The following is a 27,198-nucleotide window of genomic DNA, read 5'->3' on the forward strand; positions in this document are numbered from 1 at the left end:
CTGAAAACGGTTTAGCAAGCAAATAAAAGAAATTCAGTTGAATTTGATTGAGTTCATTGACTCAGTAGCAGACAGGATTTTGGGTTGCACAAACATGAGTTCATTGTCTTCAAAGGTTGTCTTCCATTTTTTTCAGGTCCAGGTGTGAAAGAGGAGTCCTTGAGTCATAAAAATAATTGCCATGGCTGCTCTGTATCCTAAACAATACTACTTTCTTGTGGCTCCTGAATATCTATAGACAGAGTGTCAGAGGTCCCAGTACAGTATGTGAATATACAACAAAGTACCAGAGGCTCGGGGAGTGGCTTACCAAACAGATAAGTGAAAAGGGAGCTAATGATGATAGGGGAAAAGAAACCCCAGGTCATCAGACTCAAGTTAAGGAAGAATGTACAAGCTGCAGGCTCATAGCCCCGAGCTGAAGATATGTGGTGCAAAAACCAGGAATTCTGTGAAGTCCAGTTCTGGGCCCATTTGTCCCAAATCCAGGCCCCCTGGGGTCCCTACAACTTATTGGTCCAATACCAAAGTGTAACTTCAGTATCTCCAATCAGAGACTAAGTGGAATCCTCCCCACTCAACTCTGAACCATGAGGCAGACAACATTTCAGAGGTTGAGTGACCCCAGCTCAGACAATGGCAGAAACAGAGAAGACAGTGCCTTCAGGGGCACTGGGCACCCATCTCACTTAGCCCTGTCCAAACTCCACTCCTTCCAGTGGTTGGAGATGGAATCTCCCATGAGGCCATTGTTCTTTCTCAATATACTTTTCAAGCTAACTGGTTGCAGCAGTAGAGTAAAACTGGTACATAGTCAGATTCCAGATATATGCTTGACTGGGCCAGTGTTTATGGAGTATTTACTATGTTCCAAGCCTTTGTTAGTTGCTCTGTAAAGGAACTAAAATAAGTTCTACTAATAAAGTGGTATGCTCTCTACCTGGGATACATAAAATAAAAAGGACCTGGTTTAGTTCTTGCTTGGATGGCAAGTAGTAGGGGAAATAAACAGTTAATGAATTTAATTGGTCGAGTGCTTTGATGGCTCGCTGGGTTCCCTCTATGGGAATCCAGTGCAAGGGCATCTAAATCCCCTTGGAAAAGAAGGTGCAAGCCCAGGAACATTGGTTGGAGGAGAAAACATTTGAGCTCTGAAGAATTTAGCACTGGTTATCCTAGCCTCAGCACCACTGACAGTTTGGGCTAGATAATACTTTGTTGTAGGGGCTGGTCTGTGCATTGTAGGATATTGCAGCATTCTTGGACTCTACCCAGTTATGGCAATCACAGATATCTCCAGACTGCCAAATGTCCATTGGAGGAGGGGGGCAAAATTATCTCCAATTGAGAAAATCTCATCTAGCTAAATGAAAGCAGGTGGGACTGTGTCTGAGCAACTTGAGAATCTGCCCTTTATTTGCTGGTAGTAGGAAGACTTTCTGTGGTTTTTTTAACAGATGGATTGTGCAGCTAATAGGGCAAAGGAAGTAGTTAGTGGTTGTGTCCCCATTCAACACTTCTAATTGCCACCGGTCTGATCCTGCCCCAGGTGGCTCACCTGCAAAATGGTCTCAGTAATGCCTTGGGTCTTACTGCAGCTCCTACTTAGCTAGGAGTGCTCTGTGATGTCAGGTTTTTTTTCCTTCTGATTTTGATGTGATATGGGCTTCCCCTGCAGTGAACAGCACATGAGCAAAGGGACTTTGAAAAGCATCAAAGGAAGATCCAAGTTCCAGTATAAAGTCGAACTCTATTTGAAATGCTGAGATTAAGAGAAGTTTTGGGGACATCAGTGGGCAGTGGAGGTCATCTGGTCCAGTATTAAGTAGATTGGCTGTGAAGAGAAGGGAGAAGTTCTGATAAGTGAATATATTCCACAAAGAGTGTCTGTCTCTCAGCCTCACATATGCAGGCTCCCATCACTGGAAGATGATTTATTTATCCTTCCCTGAAGTAACAGGTAAAGTAGATGGTGTAGAATGGACATCTGGCACACATTTCATTTTATTCCTTCTTTCTGAATGCATTAAATGGCATTGGCAATAGCAGGGCAAAGATTTCAGGACCAAGTCATTGGTTGGACAATACTTGATGATTTCACATGGGGTGTGATAGTGGGTTCCTGCTTAAAAGACAGCATCTTATGGAGGAGAGAATTTTAACAATTGTCTTCCATTTACCTGTTATGATGTGTCATTCTAGTTTCTTTATGAGCAAAAGACTTGCTCCTAAGCTCTCAGACACTCTCTAGAGAAATTGCAGCTTGTCCAAGACAACTAGTGAGTGACATTGGTGACATCGGTATGACTCAGGCCAGGTCTACCCAACTCCAAATTAGCCACTGTTCTCTCTATGCCGGTTCCTTCTCCTTTCCCTGAGACGCATTTTAGAGGTCTGGGAGAATTACAGACCTTTAAATTCATTTTAAAATAAAACCTTGGTTCTTGAAACATAAGAATCACCTGAAAGATTCATTAAACTATAGAGAGCTTAGCCCCACCCTCAGAATTCATTCCTAACAAGTTCCCAGGCGATGCCGATGCTGTTGGTTAAGAGATTTTAAGCTGCCTCTATGATGTATCGTATGGGATCTGGGTCTGAAAATACGGATGATATGTATTGGGATAAATATCACTCAGAAGTCCCACACATATACTGCCCCGATCCTGTTTGCTCATGGCTGGCTTAATCAGCGCCCCCATCTCCTATTCTTAGCCTGTGCATTAATGTGCATTATTCATGGTTATCGAGTTGGATAACTGTGGTTGAGGACCTTCTATTTTTGCAGTAATTAAAGGGTTTAGGGGAAAATAAGTTTAGCTGCTTGCGTGCCCTCAAATAGCCTTGTTAGATGGGGATAAAGAGCTGAGAGAACAAATAAATGTGCTGCCGGCCCTGTCCGTGGTGCTGAAGGGCATGCTGGAGAAGTCTTTAGTTCACGGCATCTCACAGCCCCAGGCAGAGCTGGAATTGGAAAGTTCGTACTTTTTCCTCCACCTCTGTCTGACACTCAGGTGCTTGCAAAGTCCAGTGGACCAGGGAGAAAATAGGGAAAAGGAATTGGGCCCTTGACTCAGTGGGGAATGGGACTGAGAGTTTCAAGATTCAAACCCAGTAGAGCAAAGGAAAAGTGAAGGGGACAGACAGATGACCCAGCGATGTCTAGGACTGAAGCCAGCACAAAGTCACTGGTATCATGCCTGCTATGCAGGGCCCTCTGCTTTTGTTGTGTTAAGCTAGGAAGGCAGGGAACCTGAGGATGTTGACACTGAAGGTGACATGTTTGTGTAATCCTAGCTGTGTAAACTTGAAGAGTATGCTTAACTCTGCAAGCCTTGGTTTCTTCATGTATAAACTGGCAATTATAATAGTCCTCAGAGTTAACGTAAGGATTATGTAAAGTGGCATAAAGTATACTCAATACTCAAGAAACATTAGCTTTATTTACCATTTCCCTAGAGCAGTATTCAAATTTGTGTGCACATAACCACATCCTACAGCAATCTCTGAGTCAATGCTTCTTATTCCCAGAAGTCAGCCTATGACAGCTGTCAGTGTCATAGCCCTTAGAGAATAACATTGAAGGAACCCCTTTTTAATGCCCACAGCTTCTTGTGATATAGCACAGTTTCATAAGCTTTGATGTACATACAATCATGAGGGTGTTTTATTACAATGCTCTCACTATTCAAAGTGTGGTCTATGAGCCAATAGCATGGGAGCCTGTTGGAAATGCAGAATTTCAGGCACTGCCCCGGTATGATCAGTTAGAATCTGCAATTTAACAAGATGCCCAGGTGGTTTGTATGCACATTAAAAGATGATAAGCACTGGCCCAGAGAATATTATTAGAACATATGTTCTAGGTGGGTTGTTTTAGAGGCAGATTTTTCTTTGGTCCATTGTTTAACTGCCTTTGCTCCACAAGCATTTACTTTAAATCTAGCAATAAGAGATTCTATTTCCTAGCACTTATTCTCTGTCAGAATGTCCATATATCATACCATGAATTTAATCTTTGTAGCAATGCCATGAGGTAACATTCTACAGGTAAGCAAATGGGACAATAGTAACTCTGCAACCTTAGGCAAGTAGTAGTAAAATCTCCAAATATCAGGGCCAGAATTGGACCCCAGATTTTTGCCATGCTTTAGTATGGCGTTATGCATCAGTTATGAAATAGAGGACTGTAGCCTATTCACACACCATACCTACAATGTGTCTTCTTCCAGACAGGTGAAACAGATTCCAGTACAATAATGTAATGGTTGCATACTAGTAACGAAATGACCCCTTTATGAACTCTTGATAATAAGAGTGGATAATTAACTGAAAGAGAAAAAGGAGTCTACATCTGTGTTTCCTCTTAATACAGAGTCCTCAGACCCCCCCGCAGTGGGAAGTTGGGTAGGTAGTGAATTTCTTTTTCTGATGTGAGCCATAGGTCAGAGGTGTGGGCAGAGGAAAGAAATAAAGTTCTAAATGTGTGTCCTAGCTGGCTTTGTGACCCTGGAGAACAGGTTATATACATGTCCACGAGCTTTTATTACCTCTGGTGTTAATAAGAGTATTCTCTTTCCTTTTTCACAGCTCCTTTTTGTTTTCAGAATGGTTCACATTCATTATCTGATTCAATCCTCATAACACCCCCATAAATAAGGCAAATTAGAACTTCTGAATTCTATTTTACAAATGAGGAAGTAGATGCCTAAACATCCTCCCCTTAATAATATGGCCTGAAGTCATTTACAGTATCAGTATCCAAAACACTTTCCCAAGAGTCTGGAAGCATCACTGACTCCCTTATTACAAATGTAAACCTGAAATTTGGGAGGTCAAGTGACTTACTCCATGCAGCTAATGTGTGATGGAGGCAGCAAAGACCTAGCCCTTTCTCTTCAGACTCAGAGCTGTTATTTACTTTGTCAGTCAGACAACACCTTTAATTAAAGGTTTGTGTTTAAGTTATTTGTCTGCCTCTTATCTGCACTCATTGCCACTGGCGATAACTGACCTTATCAAATCATGAAGCATGCACCAGTCCCTGCCCTATGCCTGCCATGGAACTGCCCCCAGCTGGCAGTATCCATTCAGACCTGCTTCCAACAGGGAGATGCATGCTTCATCCTCTATGAATAGACCTGGCAATCTTTACAATGCTGTATAACCCACAATGATATCCACATTTGTATATCATTTCAAAGCAATGGCAAACCACATTTTATTACTTGTGAGTCTGACATTCAGAGTTTAAATGATTTATCCAAAGGCACAAAGAGCCCTAAATTGAACACAATTCTTCTTAATACATGTGTCTCTATATCATAGTTTCTCAAAGGATAATCCAAAGACTGACCATCTGCAAAGAATCATTTCGGATGCTTATTAAACGCTCTGATTTTTAGATCACTTCAAGGAACAAACAATCAGGATCTTTAGGGGTGGAGCCTGGTGTGTGATACACATAACATCTCCTACCTGAGAACTGACCTCTCCCCTTCCAGCATTCTCCTCAGATATTCCTTCTCATAATACCCTGAAAGCCCACGGAGCATTGACTGCTGTAATCTTGAGTTGAGTGCTACGCATGCCCCCCCGATGACATTTTGTTTTGAGAGCAGAGCACAAACCAAAATGTCTTCCCAGTATTGACACAGAAGCCCCTGGAACTTGACTCCCTTTGCTTCTCAACCATATATATTCTGCAGGGTGACTGCCTTAGGTGTGGACATACGTTACTGACCTTCTTGATCTCTCACTATGCATCTCAAGGTAATTTTGGTTCTCAGTGAGTTCTCCTAATAAATACTTTTGGACTGATCACACTGGTATTCAATGCCTCTTTCCTGAGAGCTACAACTAGCCCAGTTGTAGGGCAGTTTGGGGAAGTCCTGGCTGGGTCTTCCCTTATTTCATCTTTTGGGGTGAACCACTGTTGTTTCAGCAGGATGCCATATCTGGGAATATGCTTTTTAGAATCGCAGCAGAAATCTTCTTGCACATTCAAATTTGAGAAACGCTGTAAGTATCATATATCACATAAAGACACCACCCCATGTCGCATATATTTTTTCTTGAATGTTTTTCTTCCACTCGCAACTTGTACTTCATGCAGCAACTTTTAGAAGGAACGCTGACATCCTTTTACTCTATTTGACTACTTTCTAGAAGGGCTGTTGAAGTTATGTCTATGCATGTGGGACAGACAGGAAGGGGCAGGAATTAAAAGAAGTAGAGAGACCATCAAGGAAGTGGCAGTAATAGCTGCAGTGAGATTTAAAGCAGATATGAAGTCAAGGAAGGGTTGGGGGATGGAGGAAACAGATGCATTTCTCAATGTAATGGTAAAATGGCCAGATTTTTCAACAGAGTTAATGCCCTGGAATAGAGACACATCGATAACATTGGTCAGACATCTTAACAAGAGCCTGGCTTGGACAAAAGAAACATAACACTAGCTGGATAGCATTCCCATGCTAAGTTGGCAGGAAGGGGGATGTGATGATATAACTTCATGCTATATACTGAAAATGAGTCAATGATTCTCCTTGAAGAAATATATTAAAACTCAAGCGTTTCTTGGGTGAATGTCTCAGCCAGAGCATCAGCTGTATCTTGATTATTTGGCTTTCTGTAAAAATGATGTGGAAAGAACAAATTACCCTACCCCCATTCTATATTCACACTGCTGGCCAGTCCTGTTTATGTGACGTAAATAACATCCAATGATAAACTTCACTTCTGCTTCTCTTCCCCTCCCCAGTCCATCATTGTATCAATTGATTCAGTATCTCATTTATTTGAATTACCTATTCCACGTTTCCAAAACCCATTATCTGAAGGTCATCTGTACCTAGAGTAATAAGGTGTTCTCTAGTTTCCCCAATCTCACCCTCTCCAATTAATTTTCCACACTACAGCCAAAATGTTCTTTCTAAAACATTTCCATGACCTCCTCACTCCTTGTTTTCCAATCTTTCAATCGTTTCTTATCCCCTAATGACTAAAGTTCAAACTCCTGGAAACTGTAAATGCAGCCTTACTTCTGCAAATGTGACTAAATTAAGTCTCTTGAGGTGAGACCATCCTGGATTATCCAAGTGGGCTCTAAATCCAACAGCAAATATCCTTATAAGAGAGAAGCAGAGGGGCATTTGAAACAGAGAAAAGAGGACAAAGACAAGTGAAAAAAGAGGCAGAGGTTGTAGTGGTGACCACAAGCCAACAAATGACTAGAACTACTGGAAGCTGGAAGGGCCAAGGAAAGATTCTCCTCTGAAGCCTTCAGAAGGGACATGGCCCTGCCACACACCTTGATTTCAGATTTGTCCTCCCAATTGTGAGAGAATAAGTTTCTATTGGTATAAGTCACCAAGTTCGTGGCAATTTGTTACGGCACCTCTTTGGAACAAATGCAGCTACCATTTCAAAACTCTAGCTATCCCCAAAGGGATTTGCTGTTTCTTACCTTTGCCTGTCATGCCTCAAATGCCTCTCTGCATCTTGTCTTTTCTCTCAGGCTGTTCACAAAGGTGCCACCTCCTCTGTGAAGTCTTACCCACGCCCTGTCCAAATCTCTACCGCAGCCTTCACACACAGACAGTTTTCTTTTCCCCACAGGTTTTGTTTCCCACTAGACTATGAGGTCTTTGAAAGCAAAAACAGCAGATTAAAAAACCATGCTTGGCAGAAAGCCCGTGTCATGTTTGTTCATAGCTAATGATTTCAGGAGTGAGGTTGGGAGCACATTATATTTCTGTTTTACTGGTAAAGTAGCTGAGACTCAGCAGAGAAAAGTGACTTCTCCCTGGTTATCCAGGTCAGAACTGAAACTGGAACTCAGTTCTTTAACCTCCCAAGGCTGTACAGGCACTGGTCCCACATTAAATTTGTGTGCAGTTTCCTTTATTCTCAGAAGCATGTTCTCCCCCAGCTCCCCACTGCCCCACAGCCTACTGAAGGGTGATTGGACCTAACTGATTGTTTTACATGGAGCCCAGGAATCTGTACATTTCAGAAATACCTGTCCAGGTACTTCTGACATAATGCCAGGTTGGAGAGCCCTTGGGCCATACCATTTGTCACATTTTGCAGTCATCTCAGACCCAGATGGTGGCTCCCCGGACAGAATGTGGACAGCAGTATTACTGGGGTGATGAATGGAGCAGTGTTGAGATTTGTTGTTCCTATGGTGGCACTAATGCACGAGCCATCTGGGAGAGGTTGACTTTTACTTGGGAACACAATTTTCATTAGAGCAGGAACTCGTCGAATAAAATGTCTAGATCTCATGATAACTTGAAATTTTAGCAGCATGTGTTTATTGGAAGAACAGGACTGGCTACCTTGGCCATGTAAATTAGACTCAAAATGAATTGGCCTTGGAAATCGTTATCCTACATGGTCAGAAAATGTTCTTCTCCAAAATGTCCTTTGAGAAGCTTCTAGGTGTACAAACAAGTATTGTGCAACCATCATATTGACGTCAACATAACAATGGAGGGAAGATTTACAGAGGTTGTCCCATGTCAGGGAGCCAGCAGGATGATGATGTAACCAGAGACTAGCAACTGCAAGATGCTATTACCACCCCTGAGAGCTAAGATGGCAAGGAGAACACTTGATATTATTGGGGCCCTGAGATCAGGGGCTTTGGACCTAGGGCTGCCGGCAGTGTCATGCATGGTGATGGATGCAGCCACCTCCAGAGACCTGATGCTAAAGCAAGGAGAGAGCAGGGTAAGAAATGCCCTAGCCTTTTTGTGATGGATTGAATCATTTATCCCTGAAAAACATAATCTCAGTCTTAATCCACTTTCCTGAGGGTGCAAATGCATTTGTAAATAGGACCTCTTGAAGAACCATCAGTGAAGGCGTGGCCAAGTGAATCAGGATTGGCCTTAATCCACATTGCTGGAAGCCTTATAAGGAGAAAGCCACAGGGAGAAGGCAGAAGCAGGTATCAGTGCAAACCAGAAAAGCAGATACAAGGAGGAGGTAAAAGACTGCCATGTGACAGGAGGCAGAGATGCAAGCCAAGGAACCCCAAGGATTGTGCTGCAGATTTCAAGGAGGAAGCATTGCCTTGTCAATGCTTTTATTTTGGAATTTTATACTCTGAGACCAAGTGCTAATAAATACTTATTTCAGTCAATTGCTATGTGACGTTTGTAAGAGGAGTCAGGCAACTAAGGCACCCTTCTCTGTTCTCACCATCAGATCTCTGGCTGAAGACAACTGCAATCAAGAAGTAAGAGTAGTGGAGACTTCCAGTCCATGAGGCAGCTTTTATGGATCAGAGCAAGGATAAAGAATGAATGGATTGATGATAAAGGGAGAATAGCCTGCATGGGAAGGTATGTCCCCCTGGAGTCCCAGGGATGTGGGATAGGTGTTGGCTCAGCTTAGTCCTCTTTCCTTAACTATCAGCTTGGTTTTGTTTACTGGAGAAGGCACCTGGAGAATTCCTGATATGTCAAGAATGACAAGCTGAGCCCACCCAGGAAACACCCAAAATGAGCCTCATGCAGCAAGCTTGGAGAGCGTGTTTCCTGCTAATGCATTTCCAGGTTAAACACGTTGACCCATGAATACTTCAATCATCACCTCTGGCCTCTGGGGGGAGGAAACACTTGGGCTGAGAGTCAAATTCTCCTTTTGTTTCCTTACACACTGTGTGATGCCAGCCCAGTCACTTTCCATGCTAGGACTCCATTTCCACCTATCAACATGGAGGGGTTTGTGTAAAGCAGCAGCGCCTCTGACTTTACTACACACACGAATCCAGGGGGATCTTGTTGGAATGCAGAATCTGATTCTGCAGTTCTTCTTTCCCAAAAAGCTCTGGGAAGTGCTATGGCTGCTGGCCCGGGGACCGTCTGAGTAGCAAGAGTATAGGTGAACTCTGGGGTCCCTTCCTACCTCTGTGTCACAGAGGTGGGCGGTTTCCTCTGCCCTGTCCTACCTGATGGACTGATGGACACTGGGCCACACTGCCCACCTGGCTTTGGAGCCACACTCCACCCCACAACCTGTATGGCCACAGACATGTCACTTAGCCTTTCTGAGCCTGAGTGGCTTTATCTCTAATATGTAGCTAATAATAGTACCTGGGCTACAAATTGTTATAATAAATGAATGAAAATTTGTAAAAGAACATAGAGCAATGTCTGGCACATAATAAGTGCTTTGTAAGTATTTGATAAATGCAGTAAATAAGCACATTTCTCAGGAAGGCCCTGGGGACACTTCTAAGACCCCATCTTGCCCAGCAAGTTGTCACAGACACCAAGCATTCATCCTGTCCTAGGCCAGATTTGCTACAATCTGGGTCCTCTCTGTACACCTCAGGTGCCCCCAAAAGAAAGGGCTTGTGGTTAGCCAAGGAGGGAAGGAACCCATCTACCCTTACATGTTGAAATTTCTAAGTCAACCTTTTGTGGAAAATGTGCCTTCTTTTGCTTAACCTGGCCTTCACCAAAACCCTCTGATCAAAGGAGCCCCCACAGATTTCCTCCTCTTTTGCTCCACCAACCAAACATGGAACTACTGTTCCATACAAGGTAAGGTGCTCCAATGTTTGGAAACACTGGAGTACTTTAGAATATTCAAAAAGCATTTCAAGGTAGATGTTATTGTCTCCATGTTACAAAATCAGACATCTTAGTGCTGCAGATTTAGAAAGCATAAGAAGTTTACCTCTCTGACCCTCTGACGAAACAGCTTAAGTGGAGCCAGCATTCACTCTCAAGTTGGAACTCACTGCACCCCCACGTGGAAGACAGCTTCCAGGGCTCAGGGAACCAACTCATCCCAAGAGTCTGGAATGCCCCGGTTTGAACACCAGGAGTTATCCATGCCTCTGACCTGGGCCAGCCAGGACAGGTGCTTGCCCTATTTAGGGAAGGTGCAGAGTGTTATTTTATTCTTTCACCCCCAGGCTCTGAGCCTAGTTGTCTCATGTCCAAGATCCCAGCTGCCACAGGTCATATTTATTCTACTTGAACACAGGTCCCATGCTTCCTTAGCTTAGATGTGAAGATAAGTAACAGAAGCAGATGCCTTCTGGGAAACTTTTTGGTTTGGCTGTCACCCCAGGGTTTTAGATACACATCTGTTGTCTAAAGACATTGTTTTCCTGGCTATGGTTGTGCCTGGTGAAGTATTAATTCCTTTTAGTCACTGACCTCATCATGGGTTGGATGTCCAAGGTTCCAGTGTACAGAGAGGAGCCCAATGGTCCCTTTCAGAATAGACTGAGTATTGTAAGCGCCACAGTTCTGGCCTGAACCTCTAGCTCCTTGCTGCTTCTAGCAATGTGTGGAATAAGTCTGTGATTTTTTGAATTGTCAAATACATGCATATATATATTGTGAAATGTATATGTATATACATGCATGTATATATACACATCTATATGCGCGTGTATTGCATATTCATATATGTGGAGACCCTGCGGCTTCCATTGCTCCAATATTCCACGAACTAATTTCTCGGGATCTCTTGGCTCTCCTGGCTTATTCCATAGGCTTTGTCTTTATTACTTATAGTTTATTTTCTTTTTCTCTCTTTGTATGGGCTCCTTCAATTACTCCTTGGAAGAGATGGCAGGGAAAACACTAGGACATAATCTGTTTCAATCCTCTTCCTTATGCAGCAGTCCAGGGCCAGGTCAGTCAGTTGGAGCCTTCTGTTTCTGTAGGAGGGGCTATTCCCAGAACCAGGCCAGGGACAAGTAGCCTCTGAGGTCCCCCTACAGCATGGGGACCGAGAGGTTACATCATCTCCCCAAAGTCACATGGTTCACGTATGGTGAATACAGAATTTGAAATGAAGTCTGTTGGATGTCAAACTCTGAGCTTTGCCTCTGCCATCTCATCTCCCTCTGACCTTGATAACCTCTCATAGGCAGCAAGAGTAGTGTCAGGTGAAAGAAAACCTTGACCTAGGAAGCTCAGTTCCAGTTTCTGTAGAAACCCTTAAAGGGATAGCTTAGGCCCTCATCACTTTTTTCTTTTTTGCATGGGCAGGCACCAGGAATCAAACGCGGGTCTCTGGCATGGCAGGCGAGAACTCTGCCTGCTGATCCACCGTGGCCCACCCCCCTCAACACTTTTTGTTTACTACATTGTCGTGGGGTGAGATTCCCCTAACTTCCAGGCTGCTCATGGGCCACGAGCCTTTGCACCAGAGCAGATGTGCCAGGAAGGGGTGGCCTGGATCCTGCGGGGCTGTGATTGCAACTCATGCTTTGCAGAAGTTACCCAGAGAGACAGAGAAAGAAGGCAGCTCAGGAGGTCAACCTGAAGGCCAGTGTTCCTCTGAAAATGCCCTTCCTTCCTTCCATGCTTTCATGGGCAATGACAGATAATGGTGAGCCTTTCCACACCTCTCAGACAACATGAACGCACCTGTGTGTGTGTGCCTTAAATCACTTGTGTTTTTCTCTACATGTTAGAAAATCAAGCCTTCTAGATACTTGTTACTTTGCAAATTGTCTTTTCCATTTAGAAGAAAATCAACATCATCTTTACCAATACAGACAAAGAGAATGGGCTGGATCTAATAGAGGCATTGACACAGTGCAAACACATACACACACACAAAGAAACTTCTCCCAGTGTGTGTGTGTGCATGTACTTGTACTTTTCTGAAAAATGGAAAACTTTGCACTTTTAATTTTAATAGGTGTTGCTAAGTAATTCTCCCAGAAGGCTGTGGAGATCCAGGGTCCTGAGCCATTGAGAGGTCTCAGGTCTGCTGCACTCACCTTGGACTCCTGGTCAGACTCTCTCCAGTGGTCAGCCCTGCTCTGGGCAAAATGTGAGTCATGAGGACTTGAGGATGTAGAACCAAGCTTGTGTGGTGTTACCTGCACCCAGCCCAACTCTAAGGCAAGTGAATTGGGGACACATGGCAAAAAGAAATAGGAAACACTGCATTTACCCCATAATGGCTCAGAGACAAGGACTCAGCTTTTCCTTTGTGTCCAAAGCACTTGTGTGTGAAACACTGGGTAAGAGATAACATGGGCTCCAAGCAGACAAGGGGAAGAGTGGTGGGGAGCACCACTGCTCATGCAGCAAGGGTCAGGTGCGGTGGGAAGGGTCAGAGCCCCTTCCCCCAAATTTCTAATTTTTCTCTTGATAGTCTGGCATGTTAGGCCTTCCAAAGTAAAAGGGCTTATGTGGGAAAGAGGGTCTAAGAAGGAACCTGGTATGGAAACAGCAGCCCTAGAAGCAGGAGGCCACATCCTATTAGAATCTCCTTTCTTGCAGAGCTGAAAGTAGTGACACAAACAGACATTTGCACACAGATGTTCATAGCAGCATTATTCACAATTGTCAAAAGATGGAAATAATCCAGTGCCCATCAAAACAGATGAGTAGCTTAACAAAATGTGTTATATACATACAATGGAATGTTATGCAGCAGTAAGATGAAATGACCATATGATGAGATGGATGAACTTTCAGGATTCAATGTTAAGTGAAATAAGTCAGACACAAAAGGACTTTTGATTTCACAAGATACTGTATGATTTCACTATTATTACCTTGGTAAAGGTAAACTCAGAGGTGTGTATTGTAGAATAAAGAGGACCTAGAGATAACAGAAGCTAGGTATGGGTGAACAGTTAGCTAATGAGGTTGAACTTAAATGTAATGAAATGGATAGAATGGAAGGCAGTTCATTAGTAGATCTATGAGTAATACTGCCATATTGAAGATGAACATGATTGAAAGGGATTGTACGGAGCCATGCATCCCATTGATTAACATTGCAAATGTAAATAAGTTCTTGCACGAACTACTTCAAAAGTATGAATCTTTCACAAGGAGTCAATGATAGAGAGGCATAGGGGGGAAACTACTATTGCATGCTATAGCCTATGTTTAAGAGGAAAACATCGAGAATAACACAGAAATACCAAGGATAAGTAATGGCAGAGGGGGAGACAAGAGATAAGGGAAGGTTTGGATTTCCTATTTTGTGAGAGAGTGTTTATCTGTTATTTTTCTCTTTGAATCAATGAAAATTGTCTAAAATCAAGAGTGTGGATGACTGTATAACTAAGTGAGGATAATATGAGTTATGGGCATTATCCAAATGGATGGCAGTGCCCAATGGAGGGACATAGCTGAAGGATGCATTGACTGAGAAGTAGAATGGCAAACTGTGGTACATACATATGATGGAAGATAGTGCATTTACAGAGAAACAAATTTGTGAAGCACGCAATGAGGTGAATAAACTTTGGGGACTTTATATGGTGCAAGATAAGCCAGAAACAAAAGAGCAAATGTTGTATGGTCTCTTTAGAAATATTTATTAAAAAAAATGGAGCCTAGATTGTAAGCTCTTACAGCAGTTACATTTAGTCTGGAGCTGCAAATGTTATTTCTAGAATTTGAAGTGCTGTGCTATACGTGTATAACCTGTTATCTCCCTGGAACTTTTGTTACCTGTGTGACACCTGAGACTCAGAGCTAGAGGTCTGCAGCTCTGAAAGTCAACATTGCTACATACAACAACTGTTAAGGAAACTGAAAAAGAAACCAGCCTTCAATTAGAGATAGGAATGAAGCTGATCTTGTCAGGATGAAGTTAAATCAGAATACAGGAGTGAGGATGACATTGTCTGTATTTTAGAATTTTACCAAATGTATGATACTAAAGGAAGAGAGATTTATTTTGTTCAAAACTTAAATTTTCTATAGCACATAATCTAACTCAATCTGTCTGGACAGACCATTTAAACAACTCACACATATGGAGCCCATAATGGGAATGAGGGCTTGTAATTTTGTGTAGCTTAATGTAATACCCAGATACATACTAGAGTACATTGGGCAGATAATTAAAAAGTATTGGCAAAGTCCCTTGAGAGACTGGAGAAAAAATATGGACCTATAAAACTTTACCTCCAGGAAAACCCCTGATATGGTCTCAAACATTAGAGACTTCCAGGTCAATAGGCCAAGCCCTTGATCTTGAGGCTTGTTCTTACAAAGTTTATTTTTGTAGCAGAGAAGCTAAGCCCACTTATAGTTATGCCTAGGAGTTACTTCTGGAGGACCTCTTTAGTTGCTCATATGTGGCTTCTCTCTCTCTCTAAACTCAGCTCTGCAAGGAGAATCATTACTTCCCTACTTGGAACATGACATCCAGAGGTGAAAGTTTCCTTGGCAATGCAGGACATAACTCCCAGGGGTGAGCCTGGTTCTGGCACTGTGGGATCGACAATGCCTTCCTGTCCAAATGGGGTAAAGAAACGTAACAAAATTAGCTACCAGTGGCTAAGAGAGTTCAAATAGACTCAAGATGCTATTCTGGAGGCTATTCTTATGCAAGCTTCAGCTAGATATTGCTAATTTCCACATTTTGCCAAAAACCAACCAAAACCATTCCTGTTAACCCTAAAGAACACCTAGGGCTCTATCTGAAATTCTACAACAGTTTCACACACGAAGATTACTTTCCAGAAGCCTACAACCTCCAGATGGTTTCTAGGTCAGATAAGTCCTGAAACCTAGAGGGGCCAGCCTCTCTAAGAATATCAATCAGTTCCATCCCCCTATCCTATATTATTGACAGCCCTTTTCAACATGAAAAATTTAGAATGGGCATAGACCAAATACCCCTAACCACTGGGAGAAGGATCAAAGGAGGAAGAGGAGTTATAGTAAAGAAGTTAGGATTTAACAGATGAGTATGTCTGCTCAATCATTCTACTGATGTTTCTTTTAGTCTCCAGTGTCTTGGAGCAGCTAGAAGGAAAACCTGAAATTGTGGAGCTATAACCCATACCAAATTCTATATCTGTTCTATAACTACTTGTAATAATGTATTTTGAATTTTTTTGCTTTATTGTACATATATTTCACAATAAAAAAAGGTAAAAAAAAAAAAGAATCCCCTTTACTCCAAATGTTCCTGGAAAGCAGGAATGGCATCTCCCTGACCCCTTGTGGTGTGCCTGTATTAACATAAGGAGCAAGGCAACTTCTCAGGATAGGGAGATAAGTGATGTCTTAGGATTGAGCTCTATTGCAGGTTTCCGTGTAAACAATGTGATGTCATCTCAAGAATTTAGGTGGTCAATTTCAAACAATGCAGCCAGTGATGCTTTCTGTGGTCAGGGTCTCTTATCTGTGGGTATTTAGCCAACAGTGTAAAGACACCAGAAGTGCATTTGTTTACAGATCCAAAGGCTTGAACCTGAGGGGTGAGGTCACCCTGCAAGCAGGCTGTTCTCCTTGGCTAACACCTGCAGCTCAATTTAATGAGGTCCAGTGCGTGGAACACCAAATCACAGGAGACATTACTGTCTGGATCTTAACCCAGGCTCCACATGTGTCTCTTTCCAGGGACCTGGCTATTTTTAGCAGGAGAGATCTGAGATGCTTAAAATAGAATGTGCGTTCACAGAAACCATTTCTTGCCTCAGATTCGCTAGGGGTATTAGCTTAAAAGCTGATGGCCTATGCCAGGAGATAAATATCTGGCATCTTCTGTCCAGAGGATGCTTCCTCCTCACTCCTCACCTCCACCCCCTACCCAGCCCTGCCTCAGTTCCCTTTTCTTTTGACTGTGTTCTGATCCACATGGATGGCAGACTTGGACCGTGTTCTGGCTTTGGAACGATGTTGTATTTTCCAATGCAGGCTGTTCTTCCAAGAATATTTACAATGAAAATTCCACTGACCTTCAGCACAAATTCCAACATCCTCCAACATTCCCTGTCAACAAATTTTGAGAGGTATTCACAGCATGAAGATATGTAGGTTTAAGTCTAAGAAAGTAAGAGCATCAATTAATATGTGCAGCAAGAGACGATTTGTCACTTGATCCTCATTTAAAAATCACAAGGATTGTCTGAGAAAGGCATCAGTAGTCTCAAATAACAGATGTGGCAACTAAGTCTTTGTAAGACTCAGGAACACCCAAATGAGTATATAGCTAATAAGAGATGGGCTGATCCTGGATTTGAAAGTAGAAGATTCTGACTCCAAAGCCTCAAGTTTCTGAGTTAAAGTGCCCCAAATGGCAATCTATAACCCAGTACTTAGCACATGGCATGTCCTAATAAAGATTTATTGAATGACTGATGATGAATGAATGAATGAATGAAAGACTGTGTATCTGGGCACTTCACTTACACCTTTGAGCTTCATCAACCCTTAGAACATGGGGAGAATGGTGGTGTGAGCAGAAAATGCTGTGCAGTGAACCTAGCGCCTCCTATAGGGCAGCTGCCCACTAAGCATTAATTCCCTTTGTCTCATCATTTTGCTGCATCTAGTTTTATAAAAGAATTTCAGGCTGAAGCAGAATTACACTTGGGAGTGAGAGAAGTACTTGAAACTGTCAGAGACACAAGCATTTTCTTCTGTAGCCAGTATGCAGGCCTGGGCAGGCCCTGACTCCTTCAACATCCCATGGCCTCCATTAGGGGGATGAGAAGACAGGGGGAACACACAGGAGCTCACTAGAGTGGGTTATATTTTCAGCTTTCCAGAAGGGTTGGGTGCAGACAGACTTTGGCTAGAAGCCTGATGGCTGTGACAGTCACTTAACCTGTCTGAACTGTTTATCCTCATCTGTAAAATGTACAGACTTATAAGATGCATGTAGTAACAAGGAAGAGATCAGATGATAGAAGTAATGTGGGCAACTGGTTAGGGTCCCTGAGAAGTAGGCTTAGAAATGGCATTAGAATGCAGGATGTTTGTTAAAGAGGAGCCTTAGGATCAAAAAGTGTGAAGGGAAAAAATATAGGAATTTGCGGAAAGAGAATTTGAGATATAATGTAGGTTCAGAGAAAATCTCAGCCAATTTGGGTGGAGCTCTCAAATCAGAATGCTGTGGTGGTTTGAAGTTGTATATACCCCAAAAAAGCATGTTCTTAAACTTAATCCATTCTTGTGGCTGTGAACCCATTGTAAGTAGGGCCTTCTGATGAGGTTACTTCAGTTAAGGTGTGTGCGGCCCAGCCCAACAAGGACATAGTCCTTTATAGATGGAATGAATACAGAGAGAGAGAGACAAAACCACAGAATGCTAAAAGGTGAAATCAATGGAACCTAGAAGAGAAAGAAGAGACCAGGTTTCACTGTTACATGTCTTGCCACATGAAGAGGAGCCAAGTCCCAGAATGCCAGTGTTCGAGAAAAAAGCATCGCCTGGATGATGCCTTGATTTAGACTTTTGCCTAGCCTCAAACCATGAGTGAATAAATCCCTGTTGTTTAAGTCAACCCATTTCATGATATTTGCTTGAGCAGCCTAGAAAACTAAAGCAAATGGCCATTTGCAGGTGTCCAACTTGAGCTAGGATGGCTAAGCCTTTGTATCCTTTCAATGGTCAGTCCTTGCAGGTAGGATACCCCAAGGAAAGATGTGACCTTATGTTGATGCAGATTTTGGCAGTTTATGTAATCCCTGTAGTAGATAAAAGCTGAAGGCTGTTGCTGTCAACACTTTCAGTAGCTGAAACAAGTTCTTCATGAAAGGTAGGTCTAGGTGGCACCTCTTAGAGTTCATCACACAGTGCCCAGTACATAATGACAATTTAATCAACATTCCTTCCTTTTTTCCTCTCATATTTCAGCAGAAGTAAATCTATGCATTTATGGTTATTTGGCATAGCCAAATATACTGTTTTGATGTCACAAATCTCATCATGATAGAGCTAGTACTGATGTTAACGAAAATCTAATTGAAACCCCAAACTTTGGAGATAGAGAAACTGAGGGTCAAAGAGTTCTGTTGCTCAGTGCCGTGTGATGATGTATAAGGGAAAGCAGGGCTTGCCCAAGTCTCCTGTTCCCCAACCCTAGATTTTTCCCTCTGGCCCCATCTGACCACAAAGTGCTATTAGAAAGGTTGATTGAACACATTTTTCCACTGGGTTTTCATTGTTCACAAGAGTCAACCCTCTCCTCATCAGACTGGCTTTGCCCATGCCTATGTCAGTCCCTGAACACACCTGAGTAGTTCAGGATATTTATTATCTACCTTTGGCCTCAGTATCCACAGTGGTCCTGGGGAAGCTGAAACAGCTGCCCAGGAAATGGTGTGCAGTCAGAAGAAAAGCCGTGGTTACTCTTGGGCTGCAGAAAGGAGCGTGGCTCCATGGCTCTGGTGGTTTGTGGCAATTTCCAGTTCTAATGCTCCCACTTTGCCCCTTGGGAGGCAGGAGGCACCACAGTGATATAGAACAGGAGCTCCGCTGCTCCGGGCCTGGGCACAAACCTCAACCCTGCAGTTAGTGCATCCAATGATGAAAGGAAACCCTTTCTCTTCTTTGTACCTTGGTTTCTCCACCTGCCAACTGGGGAGCTTAAGCTCCTTCCCAGCTGAGAGGTTGTGAGTATATATTTTCTCAGAAACAGTTTTGAATGCCCATACATCAGGAAAAATGCAGGTTTCATCCTCTCCTGGAAAAGGCATTGAGTTGGGAAGAGAGGGTTGGCTGAGCATACATCACTGGGTCTGTATCCCAAGAGCAACATTTCAGGACTTTGGCTGCCAAGGAAGCAAAGCTCAGCTCATGTCAGGCTTTTAAAAAGCAGAGCTTAGGGGTGCAAGGTTAGTTACATGGTAGAATTCTTTTCTGCCATGCGGGAAACCTGGATTCGATTTCCAGCCTATATTCTTCTGCCAAAAAACAAACAAATAAGCAAAATAAACAAACAAAAAAGACAAATTCAACAAGTGGTCCTGTAATAATGGGACTCTCACATGGAAAAATAATGAAATGTGACCCCTGCCATACAGCATACAAAAAAAAGCAGAACTCAGGCTAACCACTCAGCCAGACAGTCAGTGATAACTTGATTTTCAAGGGATTGTGCAGCCTGGTCAGGGAGTCTAGGAACCAGGGGTTTTGTATCAGTTTGCTAACTATGAAGACTTTGAAAGCTGCCTTTGCGAATATTTAAATATGGTTGGTAACACAGTGAGGAATCTGCTCACTACTATAGCTAAAATTGGATGCTGTGGGCCTCAGTCCTGTCCAGGAAAACTCATCCTGTCTGAAAAAATTTAGGTGGTTGATGAATAGCCTTACAAGTACACCTGAGAGATTGTCCCATGTGCCTGGCAGATGTAGGTGAAAGGGAACTCTAGGAAAATGTTAAGCGCCCTGGCTTTGGTGTTGGAGAAACTGGACTCCTGGTTTGGTGCTAGATCATGGCTTGGCCAATCTACTTAATGCCTCCTCCCTTTAAGATTTGGGATACTACTATTCATCTCTGAGAGTTCTGGGGCTCAAAGTAAATGAATGTGAAAATAAATAACACCAGATGGTGCAACCGTGGCTAAGCAGGGAGCATTCTTGCCTGTCATGCCGGAGACCCGGGTTTGAGTCCTGGTGGCTGCCCATGCAAAAAAAAACAAAATAAAATAAAAATAATAATAAATACATAAATAAATAACACAGGAGTTGGCACCTGGTAGATGTTTCATGAATGTTTAATGAAAAGCACTTTGACTTTTGCAGGGACTAACGTCGTGATGAGCTCTGCTCATGTGGGTGTCTTCGCCTTTTCCATTTTGATTCTAACGCTGCCATCAGAAAGGCAATCACATCCAAGTAATATCATTCCTTGAACCTTGGCAGGGATTTCAAATAAGTCTTAATTTATTTACTATTTATTAAATATCTTTTGCTTGCAGGGTGATGAGCCTAGGTCCATTTTAAATAATATTTAGAAATTATTAAACATTTACTGACTCAAGAACCCACCATCCAAAACACTGGGGATGGAGTCTAGAAGAGTCTAATAGAATCCTGGTCACTTGAGCTAGGGATTTTAGACCCCAAGAAACAAGATGCTGATAACTTGAGATCTCCAATGACGAGTTATTAAACTCTGGCTATGTTTGTGGGAATGGTTATTTTGTAAGTAGCTGGTCGTATCATTTAAACTGAGAACAACAAAGCATTTCTATGACACCATATCATTATTTGGAGTTTGTTGGACATGGACATGGTTGGCTTGGTGACATCTGTAGGGCAACACCAACCAATATAATTCTGGTTAATACCCAATTTCGTTAAAAAAAACACCATGGGTTAGTCCTGAAGCCTTTTAGTGAAAAGACAGATGCCCTTGGTTTGCACGTTTTGTGACTGTAATTGGGTTTGTGTATACTCTGAAGACAGGGAAATCTCTAACTTATCATTGTAATCCCAGAGAATTTTATGGAACATGGAGAAAAGTGTGTAGTATATGCTTATGGAATGATTCTTCAGCTGTATTGGAATCAGACAAAGCATTCTGTTTATTTGCTCATTTCATAAGCTTGAATGGGGCCCTTCCTGATGCCAGGCCCTATGAAGGTTATAGTTGAATCAACTGAGGATCCTATTCACAGTCTCCTAGAGAAGGTAAGACACCAAAGTACAGGACAGAGGAAACTGAAACACCCAGGAGAAAAACTGACAGAGTTACTAAGATTTAGAATAAATTATTTCTGGATGAGATGGGGGCTATGTGTAATAGGGCTAATAGCCATCTTCAAGATGTTATTTGAATCTGGTTATAACACAGATACATCATGCCTCGCTATCTAATAAGTGGCCAGCAATTTTCTTTATTATTGCACAAATTCTGAACTCAAAACCCTCAAGGAGGTAACTAAATTGATTCCCTTTTTATGCAATAATGGGATTCTCATCATTTATTCTCATAATGAATGTAGCTCATAGCTGTTAGGTAACTAGTCTGAGGCCACAGGGCTCATAGAGAAAAGGACAGAATTGGAGCCAAGTTTGATCTGTCCCTTACACAAATGCTCCTTCCAGCGTATTATGTTGCCTTCCAGTTTTGGTTGGCTGATACCAATGATATATGGACATAAGCCAAAGCACAGAGGCAGGAAAGACTAGATCTGCTTGATGGAGATCATGACGTTGGGCTGCAGCGGTGGGAGGATCAAAGGGGATTGCGTCGGACCTGAGAGGACCCTTGCTTCCGGGCGGAGGTGTTGGACATCATCCTGTCCACAATGGGGAGCACTGAGTGTCTGCGAGAAGGAATGGATAGAATTGGACTATTGTAACATCACTCTGGTGGTAAGGAGGTGGGTTCAGAGGCTGTGGTGGTGATTTACACAGGACAGGACGAGGCTGGACCAGGACTGGAACTAGGGCTAGGACTGGACAACATGCTTGGAAAAAGGGGAGTACGAGAGCCCAGACCTGCCTCCCTGTGTTACTGAAGCCTTGCTTGGGACAGAGGAGTGATTGCTGTGGATTCCTGGAAAAAAGACTTAGGGCATCTCTTCATTTCTAATATGCTAGCTGGTTGTTAAATGCCCATCAATTGCATTAACTTCTGTTTTTCAAGGGGCAGGGGAATAAACACACAGACACCCATGCACACAGAACTTGCAACACTCACCACACATGTGGTGCCATACAACAAACATTCATATCAATCGTAAGGTACATTCCTAATTCAGAAATCTGGGGAAATGCGGCAATGTGCAGCTTAAAATGAAGGAACCAAGATTGATTGCTCAAAGTGGTTTATGAGTTCCCTCTGCTGACAAAGTTTTAGAGATGCAACGAGTGGACTTACTGGAACTAAGCTGGCAGAAGACACTGAGCCTTTGCTTAGTGCACTTGGAGTGTGAGGCTCTCAAGGGGTAAGTAATTTATTCTAGTCCACATAGCAAGTAAGGAGCAGAGCCAGGATTGATTTTTCCAACTCTGTCAATTCCTTGTGGTCTGAAAAGAGGAATTATTCTTCATAAGAGTGCCATAAGAATTAAATGAAATAATGTATACAAATTTTTAGTGTAAGAACTAACATGTAGAAGGTGTCAAGGCTTATAAATACCCTTTATATTACTTCCTCAGTACACAGTTTCCCACTAATTAAAGGGTATAAGAATCCGTGGTATAACTGAGATCTTATAACCCAACTTTCTTGCTTTAGACTGAGGACACTGTTGCCCAGAGAAGGGTGGGGCTTTTCTGGTGGGGGTTACTTATTGAGCAAACCATAAAACTCCGGTCTTTGGACTACACCTTCCCCTACCACTTGCCTCACATGACATCACTCTCTTGCATTTCTATTTCAATCTCTATTCTTCTTCCTCTCTCCCTCTCTCCGTCATTTACTCATTGACTTACTCATCTGGTCATTTAATGAGCATTCAGTGACCACCTGCCTTGTGCCAGGAATGGTGCTTGGCCCTGGATAAGCAACTGTAGAATACAATTCAGGCCTTCACAAAGTTCTCATGCATTTTACGTAGCACTGTAGGATTTTATAAAAACTGGAGCATGAATAGTTTTAGGTGGGGCATGTTCTCTCTACTTTGGCCTCAGGCTTTATCATTCCCCTCTTGATATAGACCCTTGTAGGCATTTCAGTTTATGACCCTATCTACCCCTCCCTCTCCAGACTCTAGTCTTCTAAAATAATTTCCGATAAGAAAGAATCAGAGCTGCTTGGAGGAACTGATGATTCTTGGTCTGTCTGGAGCAGGAAATGCACAAGATGAGCCAAGAGTATCTTGTACCAGAATTCAAAGCTATCAAAGATTAATGGGCCATATAAGGGCATACGAGCCAACATGAGAGGGCTCCTGTTGGCCAAAAATAAAAAAACACGAGAGAAAATGATTGTAAATGACAAAAGGCAATAATTATGATTTATAATGATACACACACGAAAGAAAAATAAAAACTAAAAATAAGAACGAAAACAACTCTAAGAACTCTAAGAATCACTGGATTCAAGGGCAATGGCTCTTATCCTATGATTCCTAAACAAGTTGCATTTCAAGGTAACCAGATAATCCTAGTTGTTAAGGAAACATTCTTCTTTACAAAGTGTCAATATTAAGTATGAAATGAATGATAGAATCAGATAATTGAATCGGGCAATAATCAGACACTGTTGAAATCATTGGGTGATCTACGGCTAGAAATAATGAAGCCCACACTTTATGTCAAAAAGTTGACCCCCCAACTAATGAAACCCCTGAGAAGCAGGGTTCAACAAGCTATAGCTTGTTGTGCAAATTCTGACTGCTGCGAGTTTGTGAATGGCCTGCAAGCTAAGACTGGATTTTACATTTTGAAAGGATTATGTGTGACCACAGAGGCCATATATGACCTCCAAAGCCTAAAATATTTACTATCTGGTCATTTACAGGAAAAGTTTGCCAACCTTGAATTTTGCAAGAACTTAAAGACAGTTATGGGAACAAGTTATAGGACGACAGATGGATTCAAACAGAAAGCAGAAGTAGTACAGTTTACAGGACAATTTACTTAGTTTTTACAATAAGTCAGTAGTACAAAAGGGAATTTTCTGGATTTGGTGACTCTTAAAGGATACATACAGCATTTTTACATGTGGATGTTGTTTGGTTCCTGGTTGAAAAAAAATCAATAAGATATTTTGGATAAAAAGGAAAAATGTAATTATTTGTATTACTTTTGTAGTTGATTATATGGCATATTGAAGCAGATCCACTTGAAACTTCTGAGTTTGCAGAAGAGGTCGACTCCCTTCTATTAAGAGCTATTACTATTCTCTCATTTCTTGAAATAACGCAAAATCCTCTCCTTAGCAAAACATGTACCTTCCTCGGTATCTTTCCTCCTGGTACTGAGAACAAGGTTTAAGTTGTGTCATCTCTCAGTTAGGTTGTGCTGGACTTGCTAAGGGAGGACAGTTCTTCTGCCCCAAAAGATCTGCAAAATGTAGCCAGCATGTAGTGGAAGGAGAGGACACCTGGGGAGTACACCTGGAGAGTATACCTGGGACTCGATTAAGGGGATTGGGGCAGAGGATAGTTAAACAGTTTTGGAGCTTGTAAAAGCCTAAAATATAGAAAATGTGATGGTCCAGGCTAAGTGATGTCAAAATACATGTCTTGCAATGGGAATTAGTAGAGAAGGATTAAAAGATAGAGAGAGGCGGGTGTGCTGAAGTGGAGCGACTATGTAGGTCATATGATTATGGTCCACAGGAAGACTCAGAGGATGCACCATTTACCAAAGCCATAAGGTCTGTCCTGGTGAAAGGGGCATCAGCACTTTCAAGGAGTTCAATGGTGGCTCTGCTCAGAAGGAAAGGATTGATGGTAGAAGACATCACTACAGAACAAGGCTTACTGATACATGAGGGATAATAAGTCCTGGAACATAGAGGTCAGGTGGTGGCTCCTAAACATCAAAAGCTCATTGAACACAATTATCATAAAGAGTGCTAGGTCAAATGCCAGCCAAAGAGAACTGCCCTGCATAGGGTTAAGGAATGGCTACTATAACATAGTGTGGATAAGGGCACAATCATGGGGGGATGACATAGGTACTCCCCAGGTTGTACCATCAGAAAAAAATCAAAGGCAGATGGTCAGGAGGCTAATGGCTGTTGCTCCTGTAATGTAATATCTGGACCTGACTCAGTTTTCATATTGAAACCCTTGACTAAATTATGTTTGGGTGGCTACAGCAATAATTTGTCATAATATGGAAGTTGTACATCTGGGATAAAGCATGAGCAGAATCAGTGGGCACAAATGAGGTGTGTGTGCATATAGCCCAGATCACCCCAACATCCATCATTATTGAACACTGCCCCTCCCTCAGCTCACACTTCTGGCCTTATGAGAGACCTCTTATGGCCAGCTAAATAGGAGGTAAAACCCCCAAGCCTGATTTACAGATGGGTCAGCTCTTTGTGTTGGTGAAAGTTGAAAATGGGCAGCAGCTGCACTACAATTTCATTTAGGGTAAAAGCAATCCTTCCAATGAGCAGAATTTCAGCTATTGCACCTAGTTATCTATTTGTGTGATGAGACCAGTGATCCAAGATTAGAATACATAAGAACTCATGTACTTGCAAATGGTTCAGAGATATGGAAGGAGAAAGATTGCAAGATCAAAACAAGGAATTTTAGAATAGAGGTACGTGGTTGGATATATAAGATGTATAAGGAGTAAGAAAATCTTGGTGTCATTGGTTAACCTCCACCAGAGATTGCCCTTCAGAGATGAAGCACTAAACAACCAACAGACAAGATGACTTAGCCAGCTGACATCGGCCAGCCTGTCACCCACCCTAGTGCTGCCTGGATAAGCAGATGGAACAAGTGACCCTGGTGGCAGAGGTGGAAAATATGCATAGGCTTAATAACATGGACTTTCATTTACCAAGGCTAACATAACAATTTTGACTTGTGATTACTCAACCTGCCTATAACAGAGACCAAAGATGAGCCCCCCAAATGGGACTGTGACTCCAAGAGACCATCCAACAGGTAAGTTAACTATATTGGGCTCCTCTCACCCTGGAAGGGACATCCTAGGTACTGGCTTGCTTTTTCTACTCACAGGGTCTCTTGCAGCATCTCATCCCTAACCACTGGACTGGGATGCTACATGATATCTAATTAGACATAGGTACTCATTAGATATAAAAGGAGGAATGGGAGTGGGCCCATTGTCATGACAATGACACATCCCATCATGTATTGTGGTACCTGATGTTGCCTACTTGATAAAGCTGCAGTCATACTCAAGCCCCAGCTGAGATAATACTTTAGGAAAATCCAGCACCACCCTGCAAGATGCAGTACATGCATTGACTCATACATTTTATGGTACTATCTTCTCAACAGGAAAAATGTATAGGTTCTGGGAATAAAGGGATAGAAGCTCGTGTGGACACACTTAACATCACTCCCAATGACCCCCTTGACAAACGCTTTGTATGATTGGATATCCTGATCCCCAAAGGGGAAATAATTCTATCAGGAGACAGTAAGTATTCTTTTGAATTATAAGCTGCAGCTACTGTCTGGGCACTTCAGGTTGCTTGTGTCCAGGGTTGAGCAGGTGAGAGGAGAAGTTACCATCTTCATTAAAGTAATTCATCTTGATCACCAGGAGGAGAAAGGGCTGCTGTTATGCAGAAGAAACTGGAAGAAACATGGTTGGATCCAAGTGATCCATGTGACTACCTCTGGGTGTTCCTCTGCCCAATTGCGGTAGTTAATGGACAAGCGCAGCAAAGTCTGCTCTTATGAGGGTATGCTAATGAGCAATTCAAACCCCTCATATATGAGAGTCTTGGTTACTCAACCAGGTAAGCCACCAATGCCAGCAGAGGTACTACTGAGAGAGAGGGAAGACTATACTGGTAGTGGAAGGAGACCAGGAGTA

The 27,198-nt window shown here is 42.5% G+C and overlaps 1 long non-coding RNA gene across 2 annotated transcripts in view; it reads left to right on the plus strand.

Annotated features, from left to right (window-relative positions):
- The window catches only part of LOC143688595 (uncharacterized), a 435,526-nt gene that overhangs the window by 384,955 nt on the left and 23,373 nt on the right, over window positions 1-27,198 (plus strand). For both annotated transcript variants that reach the window (XR_013178163.1, XR_013178162.1), the window contains one exon: window positions 9,220-9,356. This is a non-coding gene — a long non-coding RNA (uncharacterized LOC143688595). The remainder of the gene's footprint in view (window positions 1-9,219; window positions 9,357-27,198) is intronic.

The sequence above is a fragment of the Tamandua tetradactyla genome, chromosome 6, assembly GCF_023851605.1.
Source record: "Tamandua tetradactyla isolate mTamTet1 chromosome 6, mTamTet1.pri, whole genome shotgun sequence".
In the NCBI taxonomy this organism is placed as follows: Eukaryota; Metazoa; Chordata; class Mammalia; order Pilosa; family Myrmecophagidae; genus Tamandua; species Tamandua tetradactyla.